We start from the raw sequence: 14,952 nt of genomic DNA, 5'->3' as shown, positions 1-14,952 counted from the left end.
GACGCCTACATGACACTCTGTAATATAAATGTCATGCAGAAGGGCAGCGGCGGAGGAAAAGGGCAAAGCATTTTCCTAATTGCGGCAATTTGGACGAGTAACCTTAAGATTTGCAATCCCACCCTGTTAGACGTAAACTGTTTTAGGAAATAAGACAACATTCTCTCTGACAATTACTAATTCTGCTAACCATAGTTGAATTTGTTTGGGGAAGAATGGTGTGTCTTGGTTCTTTGAAGGATTACAGTTATTATTGATAATGTGTAGCCGTCACAAGTGTTTGACAAAGACAGGATCTTAATAAGTTGCTGAAGTGGAAAACCAGACAACTGATCAATAAATAATCAAAAGCACATCACACATATCTTTCAAATTGAATACTTCATTTATAAAGAAATCTATAGATCACATAATGAGGCACTACCTGATCCTAAAACCGTAAGCATTTTTGGGATGAAAACTTTACAGCGTGAAGCAGGATGTCTCCGTGCTGCAGAAACAAGACCCAAACAGGAGAGTTAAAGACCTCAGACTAATGCTGAGCACATCCAGAATAACAAATAAGAGTTTACTGCTGCAGGCTGGGGAGCTTTTCATAGTTTGACATCGTGTCCGGTGGAAAAACAATACAATACCCTCATGGACGGGTTATGAGACGATGGGCTCAATTTAATGAAAGGAGAATTTTCAAGATAAAAACACACACTAACCTGCATGTGTTTGTGTATACAGTATAGCTCTAAGACCATATCATGACAATGCCTGACAAGATTTAGTATGAATGCACCTTCAGAAAGCTGTGATGGCTGAGTGGTTAAGGCGTTGGATTTGAAATCCAATGGGGAATCCCCGCGCAAGTTCATATCCTGCTCACAGCGTCAATCTCTTTGGTTAATATAATGAAGTAATCAACTGTTGCTATAAGCACCATAAATATGGGTCATTACGTTGTGAAACTTGAAAGCAACACGTTCTAACATGTAAAACTGAATAAAACGTCATGTTTTGAACACACAAAGAAGGGCTTCTTTAGGTTTAGGCAACAAAACTACAACTTCTTTAGGTTTAGGTAACAAAACTACAAGTTCTTTAGGTTTAGGTAACAAAACTACAACTTCTTTAGGTTTAGGCAACAAAACTACAACTTCTTTAGGTTTAGGTAACAAAACTACAAGTTCTTTAGGTTTAGGTAACAAAACTACAACTTCTTTAGGTTTAGGCAACAAAACTACAACTTCTTTAGGTTTAGGCAACAAAACTACAACTTATTTAGGTTTAGGCAACAAAACTACAACTTCTTTAAGTTTAGGCAACAAAACTACAACTTCTTTAGGTTTAGGTAACAAAACTACAAGTTCTTTAGGTTTAGGCAACAAAACTACAACTTCTTTAGGTTTAGACAACAAAACTACAACTTCTTTAGGTTTAGGCAACAAAACTACAACTTATTTAGGTTTAGGTAACAAAACTACAACTTCTTTAGGTTTAGGCAACAAAACTACAACTTATTTAGGTTTAGGTAACAAAACTACAACTTCTTTAGGTTTAGACAACAAAACTACAACTTCTTTAGGTTTAGGCAACAAAACTACAACTTATTTAGGTTTAGGTAACAAAACTACAACTTCTTCAGGTTTAGACAACAAAACTACAACTTCTTTAAGATAAGGCAAAAAAAACAAAACAATTACGTTTAGGGAAAAACATTGTGTTTTGGGTTAGAATAACTACAAAAACAACAACACATTGTCGGTTTCACACAAGATGTGAACTCTGGTCTCCTAGGTGAAAACACTGTGGTTTGAGTCCTATCCATCTTCCCCTTATGGAGTTTCACGTTGTCTAAACTACAACACATGACCTCCGCTTCTGCTTCTGTCATAATTACTACGACCACTAGAGGTCACTGTTGTCTTGTTTTTTACCTTCTTTCGGTGATCTACCAAGTGAATAGATGATAAATCCTACTAGTGGGTGTAGTAGGCCCCTATTGACCCACATCTATGGGGCTTATAGCGACTGATAGTGCCTATGTAACAGCCTGACAACATTCTAATCGGCTGACATCTACAATGAAAGCTGATATTAAATTAATCTTCTCATTGAGTTACTAATATAGAGAAAATGACATGTAGTAGCTGTGATGGCTGAGTGGTTAAGGCGTTGGATTCGAAATGGGGTTTCCCCGCGTAGGTTCAAATCCTGCTCACAGCGTTGATCTAGGGATAAAATTAATAAATAAAATAAAATTAACCTATTTTTCAGACTTTTTTTTTTCTGACATTTTCCAGATACTTTTCAAACATTTTCCAGACTTTTTTAAGGACATTTTTCAGAGTTTTCATTTTGGAAAATTTTCATAATTTTCTTTTACAGACATTTTTCAGACTTTTTTTTGTACGTTTTTCAGATTTTTTTTTTTTTGTACATTTAATTAATTAATTAACCAGCAAGGCTAGCGGTTCGATCACTGGCTCCTACTGTCCGCATGTCGAAGTGTCCTTGAGCGAGACGCTGAACCCCAAGTTGCTCCACGGGCTCTTGAAAGCAGCCCACTGCTCCTAAATGTTAGGATGGGTTAAATGCAGAGGTCAAATGTCATGTATGTACAAATGTAATAAAGTTTGAATGTTTTTTTTTTAAGTGACCCAGCAGGCGATGGGAGGGAGAATGAGGGGAGGTACCACCCCCCTTGTTAACCTGCTGTTAACCAGTTGTTTAGTTGAATAGTGTGCCTGACTCATTGATCCTTTATCTGATTGAGGTTTGTGCAAGTTAGAATCTATGGCCCCGACCATTAGAAACACCAGTAGCCTAACTGAGCTGTGTATTGATAAATCCATGGCTCTGTCCGTGGTGCTGTCCGTTGTAAATTCAACTTTTTCTGTGAGTCAGTTTCGTGTTGGATCTGTAATATTCACTGAACTGTAGAACCGGGGTATTAAAAATATACAGACCCAAAAGAGTCGTTCATGGAGCGGTTCGCTAGTTGAGAATGAACGAAATGAACCGGGTCCATCTCCTCTGTTAAAAATGAACAAATCACCTGCTGCATTTACTGGTTTTAAATGTTCTTATGTGACAAACCTGCAGGCTGACAGCTGTGTAATAATTAATAAAGTAAGCTCTTTCAAACTGTAAGGTTTAGATTGTTTAATATAATTAAGTCCACAGAGACCACAGCCTTATATAGCTGTTGGGCAGTGGAGAAGTCCACAGAATGTATTATTATATCTTGTTAGAGGGGGTTACTTTTCCATAGAGAGCTTCTTTGTTTTCTCAGAAAGTGAGATGCTCTCCATCATTTATGATTTACTGAATTAAATATACAATTGCAAGGTCAAACTGATGGCTGCGAAATTCAAACTAGATAGAAACTTTTTTTTTTAAAAACAAAGAATACCAGCTGAACAGTGGCAGTGAAGTTAGGAATACGTTGAATATAAACCAGCGTGGTCTGTGTTCACTCACAGGAAGAGCGACTGTCCATCATTCGTGGTTCACTAAATTAAACATGCATATTCAATTCCAAGGTCAGGTCAAATTCTGTCTCAGAAAACAGAATGAAAATGCTCAGTGATCCCAACAACATAGAGAAAAAATAAGTCAACTCCAGATGCACCAAATGTTCTTAACCATCCAAATCTGAAAGATGAATCGATTGTTTATTATTAACATAGGTAACACCCATTAAACACTCTGTAAGGGCAGGTATTAGCAAAGGTAACACCCCCAAAACACTAAGGGCAGGTATTAGCATAGATAACGCCCCCTAAACACTAAGGGCAGGTATTAACAAAGGTAACACCCATTAAACACTCTGTAAGGGCAGGTATTAGCAAAGGTAACACCCCCAAAACACTAAGGGCAGGTATTAGCATAGATAACGCCCCCTAAACACTAAGGGCAGGTATTAACAAAGGTAACGCCCCCTAAACACTAAGGGCAGGTATTAACAAAGGTAACGACCCCTAAACACTAAGAGCAGGTATTAGCATTGGTAACGCCCCCTAAACACTAAGAGCAGGTGTTAGCATTGGTAACGCCCCCTAAACACTAAGAGCAGGTGTTAGCATTGGTAACGCCCCCTAAACACTAAGAGCAGGTGTTAGCATTGGTAACGCCCCCTAAACACTAAGAGCAGGTGTTAGCATTGGTAACGTCCCCTAAACACTAAGGGCAGGTATTAGCATAGGTAATGACCCACTAAACACTATATGGGCAGGTATTAACAAAGGTAACGACCCTTAAACACTAAGAGCAGGTATTAACAAAGGTAACGACCCCTAAACACTAAGAGCAGGTGTTAGCATTGGTAACGCCCCCTAAACACTAAGAGCAGGTGTTAGCATTGGTAACGCCCCCTAAACACTAAGAGCAGGTGTTAGCATTGGTAACGTCCCCTAAACACTAAGGGCAGGTATTAGCATAGGTAATGACCCACTAAACACTATATGGGCAGGTATTAACAAAGGTAACGACCCTTAAACACTAAGAGCAGGTATTAACAAAGGTAACGACCCCTAAACACTAAGAGCAGGTGTTAGCATTGGTAACGCCCCCTAAACACTAAGAGCAGGTGTTAGCATTGGTAACGCCCCCTAAACACTAAGAGCAGGTGTTAGCATTGGTAACGCCCCCTAAACACTAAGAGCAGGTGTTAGCATTGGTAACGCCCCCTAAACACTAAGGGCAGGTATTAACAAAGGTAACGACCCTTAAACACTAAGGGCAGGTGTTAGCATTGGTAACGCCCCCTAAACACTAAGGGCAGGTGTTAGCATTGGTAACGCCCCCTAAACACTAAGGGCAGGTGTTAGCATTGGTAACGCCCCCTAAACACTAAGGGCAGGTGTTAACAAAGGTAACGACCCTTAAACACTAAGGGCAGGTATTAACAAAGGTAACGACCCTTAAACACTAAGGGCAGGTGTTAGCATAGGTAACGCCCCCTAAACACTAAGAGCAGGTGTTAGCGTAGTAGTGATGATCTAGATTTACCTGGACAAATCTAAGAAATAATCAGTTGAATGATTATTTATTACCATTTATTGCCAAAAAGTCTTCAAGGGTTTAAATTTGCTCCCAATCTGGGAGTAAATTATCTTTCTGAGTGCCTCATTTAACTTGATCCAGGGTTTATTTTTCGGAGATGAAACACAGCTACGTAGCTGTTTTTCATGTGGTGTTTGAGTGATGCGAGCTCAGGTCTGCCATGCGGGTTCGATGGGACTCTGCAGCAGGACGGGGGTTACCTCCCCGAGTGAGTGTTAATTAATAATGTCATTATTTATCTTCAGCAGAGGAGCAGCAGGGTCTGCAGCTCACAGAGAGAGGTGGAAACACAGGGGAGACGTGAACAGGCTGTTCGTTTAGACACTTGTCATCTCTCGTAACGGTCGGGGTTGTCATCACTCACTCTCTCCTCTCCCGGCAGCGCTGAATGTCACGAGAGCAGATGAGACCCACTTCAGTTCGGTCACTGAGGAAATCAGCTTCAATCTAGAAACACCGAGAAGAGGTCAGCTTTAGGTCAGACACGCAGAGAAAACGTTAAACTCCAGTTTAGGAACATGGGAGGAAATCACTGTTTGGAAAGGGAGTCACTTTTAGCCCAGTTGAGGGGATTTATCCATTTAGTTCAGCTCTTCAGTGTCCAGAGATACAACTGTAAATACACCTGAAGACAACGTGGTGTGTGGACAGAAACACACGACACCTACTGTATGTTATCTAACCTTAATTCATTACATCTTCAACGGTGACGTTATGGCTCTCAGGAGCTCCCAGTTCATTTGAATCTCTGCCAGAGTATTTCCTCTGCTGACATCCCACATTATTTCTGCCAGAGCTCTGTATAACTCAGACATCTCATCCTTGGACACCTCATGCTGCTACGCAAAGAAGAGCGATTAATTGCATGTTTGTCCAAAGTTAATTGTGATGAATCATAAACTAATCACATATTTTTTTATCTGTTCTAAATGAACCTTAAAGGGAGATTAGTCAAGTATTTAATCCTCTGGGAGTGGACAAATATGCTGCGTTATGCAAATTTATGTATATATTTATTATTGTAAATCAATGACCACAAATCAATGACAGATATTGATCCAGAAACCCTCACAGGTACTGCATTTAGCATAAAACAATATGCTCCAATCATAACATGGCAAACTGCAGCCCAACAGGCAACAACAGCTGTCAGTGTGTCAGTGTGCTGACTTGACTATGACTTGCCCCAAACTGCATGTGATGATCATAAAGTGGGCATGTCTGTAAAGGGGAGACTCGTGGGTACCCATAGAACCCATTTACATTCACTGATCTGGAGGTCAGAGGTCAAGGGACCCCTTTGAACATGGACATGACAGTTTTTCTTTGACAAAATTTAGCGTAAGTGTGGAGCGTTATTTAACCTCCTTCATGACCAGCTAGTCTGACCTGGTTGGTACCGATGGATTCATCAAGTTTTATAGTTTACTATGATACTAGTATCTTCACTCTAGCTTTAAAACATGGAGCTGTCTTTGCATTTTATTCAAATCTCTACTTGCTCCACCTCCTGGCCATGCAACTCTATAAAACTAACATCCCTGTTACAGTCTGTCACAGTCTGCTTGTGGTTCTTTTAGCTCCACAGACACCAGACTGGACTCCTACAGACATCCTCTCCACCAAGGTGATATTGAGCTTGACACTTAACAACCAACACGTGGGACTCGAATGCTGCTCTTCCAGCTGATTGGCAGCTCTCTCCTCACAGCTTCACTCTCACTTTATTAATGACAGTCACTATATAGACTCTGCCCCCCCCCCCCAGCTACTGGATACTCGTTGGCTTCTGGATAATGCAGAATGGAAATGTGCTTTTAACAAAGAGGTGAGCAACATGACAGCTCCCTGATAGCAACATGTAATAGTTTACTGCCACAGATCGTTCATTCTTCTCCCATTCTCTCATGCTGCTGTTGTTTATCATTTCATCATGCGTTGAATATTTCCTCATCATTTCTGCATCACATTTAGATTCATATCTTAAGTGCATAAACAACAACAACAATAACATAATAAGTGACGACGCACTCAGAATGTGCAACACTAAATGTCTTATATTCAGTTGTGGAGGAAGATCAGATTATTTGCTTAAGAAGCAAATAAAAAGCAGCAATACTAAACAATAAAAAGATCCATTACAAGTAAAAAGTATTTCAAAAGTAAATTAGAAGTAATAACAGTAAAATGTACCTGAAGTATCAAAAGTTAAAGTACACATTGTGCAGCATGGATCCTTTTTGTTGTCCGTTAATCAGTTAGTTAATTAGTTGCAGAAAAGTAATCAACAACAATTTCATCAGGACAGAAAAGGCAAATATTCTCTGTTTCCAGCTTCTCAAATAGCTGCTTTTCTTTGTTTTTGTCATGAGGACTGTCTACAGTTTGTTTGTTTTGTCTGGCCTGGCTCTCTGTCCCTTTCTCAAACTGGACCGTCCCCACTCATTCATTCATAAGCTTTCTTTAACTAGGAAGTCACTTTGAAATTAAAACCTCTTTTACAAGTGAGACCGAGCCAAGACAGGGTCAAATAGCAGCATTCAACATATATAACAAGACAACATTGAATCACAACAGCAACAATAGGTAAGGCAAAATACATGACATCATGATACAGTGCATTCAGTGCAAACAGAGCAGCGTGTTGGTCATGTGTTTGCTATTTAATTGAAACAATTGCAGCTTGCAGTGACCACTTCCTTTACTCTATTCTCATCTCTAATCTCATTCCAGGACCAGGACCAGGACCAGGACCAGGACCGTAGTGGAACAGCCTTGTTTTGCTTGTTCTGACTGACTCCGTGATGGAGTGAACTCCGTTTGTGGTCACACTCACAGCTCAATGAAACACCCTTCAAGCTTTGGGACGAACTTCCCTCTCTCCGACGGAAACTGTCGTAACGTTTCGTAAACACGGTTTCCTATCAAGCGGAGGGGATGTGAAAAGGTTCACAGTATTAAGAACAAAAAGAAACTAAGTTTTTGCAACCAAGTCCCTGTAAATATACAACAATCAAATGAACACGTTACTGTTTTCTAGACTACGTCACCACACTCCCGGCACACTTTCTCAGAGCATTTACTCTTGTCACAGATGGGTTTACATGATAGTTAATGGAACGCCTGGTGCGTTTCCTACGTGCAGCGGTACTGAAAGCCGACGGCTGTGACCAGCCTCGGTGTTTAACGCCCTGGGAATGAGAACGAGCTCGACGATCCAACGGAAATTGAAAGAAGCTCAGCAACATGCTAGACATAAAAATAAAGTTCTGAAGAGAGAACGAAAGCTTTTTTTCTGTGTGGTCTGCCCGACCAAGCCCAGAATTCATAACAGCTCATTAAATTCTCAACACAATCTGCGAAGCTTAGCCGGATCACAGTTTGTGAGGTTTCGGTGTGGGCTGAACCCCTCGGAGGTCGTACATTTCCAACTGTTTGCTAATGCCCAAATTCACGCCGGCAAGAACAGAGGATGAGCTGGTTTTTATTTTTCTCTGGAAATATTTCAGATGTTGGAGAGATGGATCGATGCTTTGACTTTCCACCAGTTGCTCTGCTCCCTTGTGTTTTCTTCAGACTGAAGACTGTGTGGGATTCACAAAACTGAAAATATCTGCACAACACACGCTTCTTATTCTTTCTGGAGTTACATTTCAGAGGCTTTTACTTTGGCCGGACCTTTGATTTCTCTCTGCAGGGTATTTGGGTTATTCTTACACTGTAAAACATCTTAAAAAGGAGGAGAGGAATTATCTTTTAAAAGGCCATTTGAACAGTCACCTCCTGTCAGATCTCCCTGTGTAAAGGCCTGGTGGTCGAAGAGATCAAACCCTGATTCCAGCAAACATTCAGACTTTTTATGTGATTGTAGCATCTATCAAATATCATCTTGCAGGTTTTGGTTTGTAGAAAAGGTGGAATTAAGAAAAAGACTAAACGACGTGTTCTGACTGCAGAAGTCTGTTTAGATTATAAAAGTAGAGAAACAACAGAGATAGACTTTAAAAACAGGCTGACAGGAAAGCAGACAGACACGCCCGCTTACAGCAGCCAGCCACTGAACCTCAGCACAGCTTGATATGAGGGTGGCGCTTGTTTGTCTCTATTTCAATCAAATTTGTGTAAGAAAGACGGTGATGAATGTACCTGCTGTCTGAGGGAGAGAGAGCAATATTAAAGGGTCATACGTTTGTGGTGGAGAGGAGGTGCAGACAGTGACACATGAGGGTGTAGAAGTAGAAAAAGGATTTCATATCGATTCAACCTCAAAATAAACACGAGCTCACCAGAGTCAAGCTGCAGTCGGTAACAACAAACAAATATGATAAAAAGTTATTTTTATAAAACTGTCACTGTTTCCTGACAGTAGTGAGACATGAGACAGGTAATCTGTGAAAAAAAAATCATGTTTCTCCAGTGTTCTCCGGTGCTCCTAATGGCATTTGCAAGATTTCACCAAGTGAAATCTTGCAAATGCCATTAGGAGCACCGGAGGACACAGACTAACATGATTCTTTTCACAGATTACCTGTCTCGTGCACTGTCAGGACATAGTGACAGTTTAATAAAAATAACTTTTCTTTAATCATATTTTCTCAAAGTTACCGACTGCAGCTTTAATGGTGACCTCATATCTGCTTGAAAACAACCAACCTCTTTCTTTATCACACGATAAACTTTTTTGACAAATTCCAGACTGGATTTTTATCTCTCCGTTCGACCGAAACCACACCGGCGGCTGTGGTGACGAAAGATCTTTCAGTTATTGATGACTCCTCCGCCCTCCTACTGCTCCATCAATACTGTTGATCACAGCTTGTTATTACACCGTCTGCACAACTGAGGTTCAGCTGCAGCACGGCTGCACTTACAGGGTACAAACCAATGTGTCTCACCTGAGAAACGACAACAACATTTACAGTAAAACACCGACAGTATGATCCGGTTCTCTTAACTATCAACCTCTTGCCTCAAGCCTTATATTGTATGTAATGGACAAATATGAGTGTAGTATTAATCTTCTTGTATAACTCTCCTCCAGAAAGCTAATACGTATCTTAAACTATAGAGGTGACAAATCAAAGAACAAAAGATCCAAGAACTCATGCTTTCCAGTGGTTTCTTGTATATCTCAATTTGGAGCGTAAATGCTGTATTTCCTTAAAGGTTACTCGATCGATAATCCACTTTTTTTGTTAGTATTCATCTTGTGTGTCTTATTACATATCTCAAGAAATACAAGAGCACCTGAGCACTGTTCAGCTGAATTTATTACGGCAGTCGAGACACAGCATCACTTTGTTGTTTAGCAGCTGCCAGCTGAGGTGGATTCTAACAAGAGAAAACAAGAACTCCTGCCAAATAAAACATTAATGCTTCATTGCATGTGTTTTTTTTACTGTGTATTGTGTGTGCTGCATGTTCAGGTGGGCCTCATGGCGTTTTAGTGCTTATTATCATTAAAATAACAACTATTGGTCTGTTCTCATGATGTGATTTAGCACAAGAGGGATTCCACCGACACCCAGCACATAAAAGTTTCACAAGTAAAGTTCCAAACCCCCGCGGTGTGTCTGTCTTCACAGAGAGAGGTATCATGAAGGGAGTGCATTTTACATTTCCTGCAGCGGCAGTAACAGCAGTATGTTTGGCTTTAACACCAGATGAGCAGTGATGTATATCCACCCCATGGTTAATCAGACAAACACTGTCTCACAACAGACAATTCTAAATGTGTATTTCCTGTGGCAAAGTTTGTTAATGTAGTAGCTGACAGGAAGTAAACTCGGACCAAAGTTTGCCTTCAGGGCTTTCTGCCTGAAATCTCCTCAGGTTAAGGCAACAGACTTGGGGATACTTGGGTAGGTTTAGGAAAAGATTGTGGTTTGGGTTAAAGTAAACCCTGAAGGCAAACTTCTCCTATGTGCAACAGAATGACAATGAAAAGGTCCATATTCATTCTAAACAGGTTTTGAGTAACTAATACATTCATATTGTAAAAAACTACACCGATCAAACATAACATGATGACCACCTGCCATAGATTGAGTAGGTCCCCCTCCTGACCCGTGGAGGCATGGACTCCACTAGACCTCTGAAGGTCTGCTGTGGTATCTGACACCAAGCCGTCAGTAGCAGATCCTTTAAGTCCTGTATAAGTTGCAAGGTGGGGCCTCCGTGGATCGGACTTGTTCGTCCAGCTCATCCCACAGATGCTCCATTGGATTGAGATCTGGAGAATCTGGAGGCCGAGTCAACACCTCCACTTCGTCGCCATCCACATGACGTGATTCATCAGACCAGGCCACCTTCTTCCATTGCTCCGTGGTCCAGTTCTGATGCTCACGACGTGCCCATTGTAGGCGCTTTTGGTTGGTGGACACGGGTCAGCACGGGGCACCCTGAGCGGTCCCCAAATGCAACAAACTGCTCCTCAATGTGTGTTCTGACACCTTTCTATCAGAACCAGCAATAACTGTTGCAGCAGTTTGAGCTCCAGTAGCTTTTCTATTGGATCAGACAACACGGGCCAGCCTTCGCTCCCCACGGGCTTCAATGAGCCTCGGGTCTGACCCTGTCGCCGGTTCACCGGTTCTCCTTTCCTTGGACCACTTTTGGTAGGTCCTGACCACTGCAGACCGGGAACATCCCACAAGAGCTGCATTTCTGGAGATGCTCTGACCCGGTCGTCTAGCCAGCACTATTTGGCCCTCGTCAAAGTCGCTCACATCCTTACGCTGGCCCATTTTTTCTGCTTCCAACACAAAGTTCAAAATGTTCACTTGCTGTCTAATATATCCCCCCCCCCCCCCCCCCCCCCCCACTGCCAGGTGCCATGGTAACCAGATAATCAATGTTATTCACTTCACCTGTCAGTGGTCTGAATGTTATGGCTGATCAGTGTAAATAATTGACTTACTAGTGTGTAATGAACTGAACTGAACTGCTTGGTGGAAACGCAACATCTGGTTCTCACAATCCAGTTCAGTTCAGGTCTCCATAAGAGGAAATGTGCAGTAATGCAGAATATAAAACAATTGGCATTGAATACAAAATGCAATGGAGTCATTTCTTATTAGAAACATTGGAGCGACTCACAGTTTGTAAAATCTGACAAAACAGCTTCAGAAATAAATTCCGTCCTTTGGCGCACATATTCCATAACTTTCTGTTATTACACAGCAGTTAAGTGTTGAATTATTGCATTCCAAAATGATAAACGTTAAAACCAATATACCATGAAAATGAGTGAAGTCCATGTTGTTCATTATCAGATAATAGTGGGACACAACAGAGGAAAAGAGCACCACCTACAGAAACACATTCATCTAAAGAACCACCAACAATTATCAGCCAGTGCAATATATCTGGATACTCTAACAGCAGAGCATCTGTAGTGTATTAGTGTAGTGTATTACAGTAACACAGGTTCATCTGCTCTGCTGTAATACAACAAAGCTTGTGAAGTGTAACTGCTCTGGTTTTAACAGCTTGGTAACGACCAGCAGCTGCGTCTCCGTGTCTCCGGCTCGGCCAACACTTTCCCATCCTGTCATCAGAGCAGATCGGGTCTCTGTTGACCTTTTACTGTAATTATGTTCTGTGAGTGCGGCCTGTCTGCTGCTCTCAGTCTAATTCATATCTGGCTCTCCAGAAAGAAGAACTGACTGAGCTCTGAATGAAGTCTGCAGTGATGGGCGTTTTAATCAAGACATCAAGACAAGCGAGAGCGATGAGATGGAAGAGAGCGAAGAAGAAAGTAAAACCTATCTACCCTCCTATCTATCTATCTATCTATCTATCTATCTGTATATCTATCTGTCTATCTGTATATCTATCTATCTATCTGTATATCTATCTGTATATCTATCTATCTATCTATCTATCTATCTGTATATCTATCTATCTATCTGTATATCTATCTATATATCTGTATATCTATGTATGTCATGGTCTTGCTATTAAACAAAAAGCACCTTTCTCGTGGCCCTCCAGTTTTCCAGGGCAGTGGAAACTTCCAGCTGAGCACCGACCTATTTTACAGCGAAATGAGCCGCCGTGAGGAAGAGGCTGTTTTCAAGGATAACACTGATGTCGCTGTGTGATCTATGAGGGTTTCAGGGTTTAGCGCCCCGATACCTGGTAGAGGAGAGGCTGAGGAGAGAAGTAACAGGGCAGCACACGGAAAATCACCCCTGTATGAAACATCTGGAGTTAAATCCTTCACTGTTAAAAACTACTAGTCGTGTATCAGGTCGTTGCACTTCATGAACTAATTATGAAAACCACAAATGTCTTTATTCCTCTTTAGGCATGAATGTTTTTCACATGTCCATTCGGATGGAGAGCATGCGTTTGAGTTTTCAACTGAAGAAATATATAAAGCAACAAATAAAGTGATATATTATGAGAAAACTATAAAATAATATAATTATTAATGCTGAGTTTGTATATTTTAACATATTCTAATATTGTTCAATGCAATGCAGCAACGTTGAACCTCACTCCTGACTCTTTAACCCTTCCCTAACCCCCCCCTGCTGAACTGTATTTTATTGTTATTTTTTTAAAATAACTTTTTCTACAAAAATAACAGAAACATATCGTCCATGGCTCTCTAAATACTTCTTTCCAACTGGATCTCATGGCAAGGCGTATAAATAGCACAACATTACAAGGACATTCCTGATAACGCATTTTAGCGTGTCATTATTACGCCAAGAAACAAAACTACGGTAACGGCCGCAGTTAGGTTTAGGAAAAACATAACGGTTGGGCTTAAAATAAGTAAGTTAACTTAGTAAAATACGTACAGAAACAACGTAACAGAAGTTCGAAAAACACGTCATAAACGTCACTAAAAACACGGCACTAACATAACTTCAAAATAACTCACATGAACACGGACCACTCCACCATCAGCAGTCTCTCTCACTTTTTATTCTATGTCACTAGCTCTGAGCGTAGCAGATTTACTGAAATACAGAATGGATGCATGATGTCCAATTTAATGGACAGATAGATGATTAATCGTAATTTCTTCCCAACATAAAATCAATACTTGAAAACATGCTGCTATCGTTTGAACATTTTCTATATCCGTGCCAAAATGATAGTTTCTTCTAACAAGTATTCAATCCATCAGTGTTGAATAAAGAAGTTTGCCAAAATGAAATACACAGAAATCAGATATCTGATATCAGACCAAAGAATCATAGAAAAGTGTAAACAAGCGTCTAAATCCTCTGAACACCCACTCAGGTGTTTCCAGTTACTGTGACTGATTAGATCTCTGCTCAGCTTGAAGTTTGGTGGAGCATCGATGGGAATGTATGAGGTCAGAAATCTGCGTCTACCAATAGAAATGATCAAGGTGTAATTTGTCCTGCCCTAACAGGTTCAATAAAGCTAACAGGAAGACGTAACTCATTTAGTCTGGAGACGCCCACTCAGTCCTGTAGAAGTCTAAACAGCCAGATTAACTCTCCTCCTAAACGGTGGTGTTTTGAGGCTGATGGATTATCTTATAATGAATTTTGCCCCCCTCATTGTTAATTTTATGTCAATTTAACATGTAACAGTGTGAATTCCAAAAACATAAAAAAAAGTGAGTCTGGGTCAGTAGCCTCAATATTCAACCCATCAAAGACATGAACTCATACGGGTACATTTGAGATTCTGTCTGGTCCTCATTTCTTCAAACGGCTGTTTTAGAGCTAACTTGCATTTTAGAATTGACGTTAGAATAGGCAGAGTTACGGTTAAGGAGTAAGGAATGCTCTATAATCAAGTACAAACGTGTGTGTCTGTGCAAAATCAACTGTCGACACACATTTACAACACATCTTTAGAGTAATTATATACTATATAGAGATATAGAGAGTATTGAAAAATGCT

At 40.6% G+C, this 14,952-nt stretch overlaps 1 non-coding gene across 1 annotated transcript; it reads left to right on the top strand.

Annotated features, from left to right (window-relative positions):
* The first annotated feature begins 796 nt into the window (after positions 1 to 796).
* Positions 797 to 878, top strand: trnas-uga. Its single transcript has one exon. It is a non-coding gene; the product is annotated as a tRNA-Ser (tRNA).
* The last annotated feature ends 14,074 nt before the right edge of the window (positions 879 to 14,952 follow it).

Source organism: Sebastes umbrosus, chromosome 10 (assembly GCF_015220745.1).
Source record: "Sebastes umbrosus isolate fSebUmb1 chromosome 10, fSebUmb1.pri, whole genome shotgun sequence".
Taxonomy (NCBI): domain Eukaryota; kingdom Metazoa; phylum Chordata; class Actinopteri; order Perciformes; family Sebastidae; genus Sebastes; species Sebastes umbrosus.
This window is presented reverse-complemented; position numbering and strand designations above follow the sequence as displayed.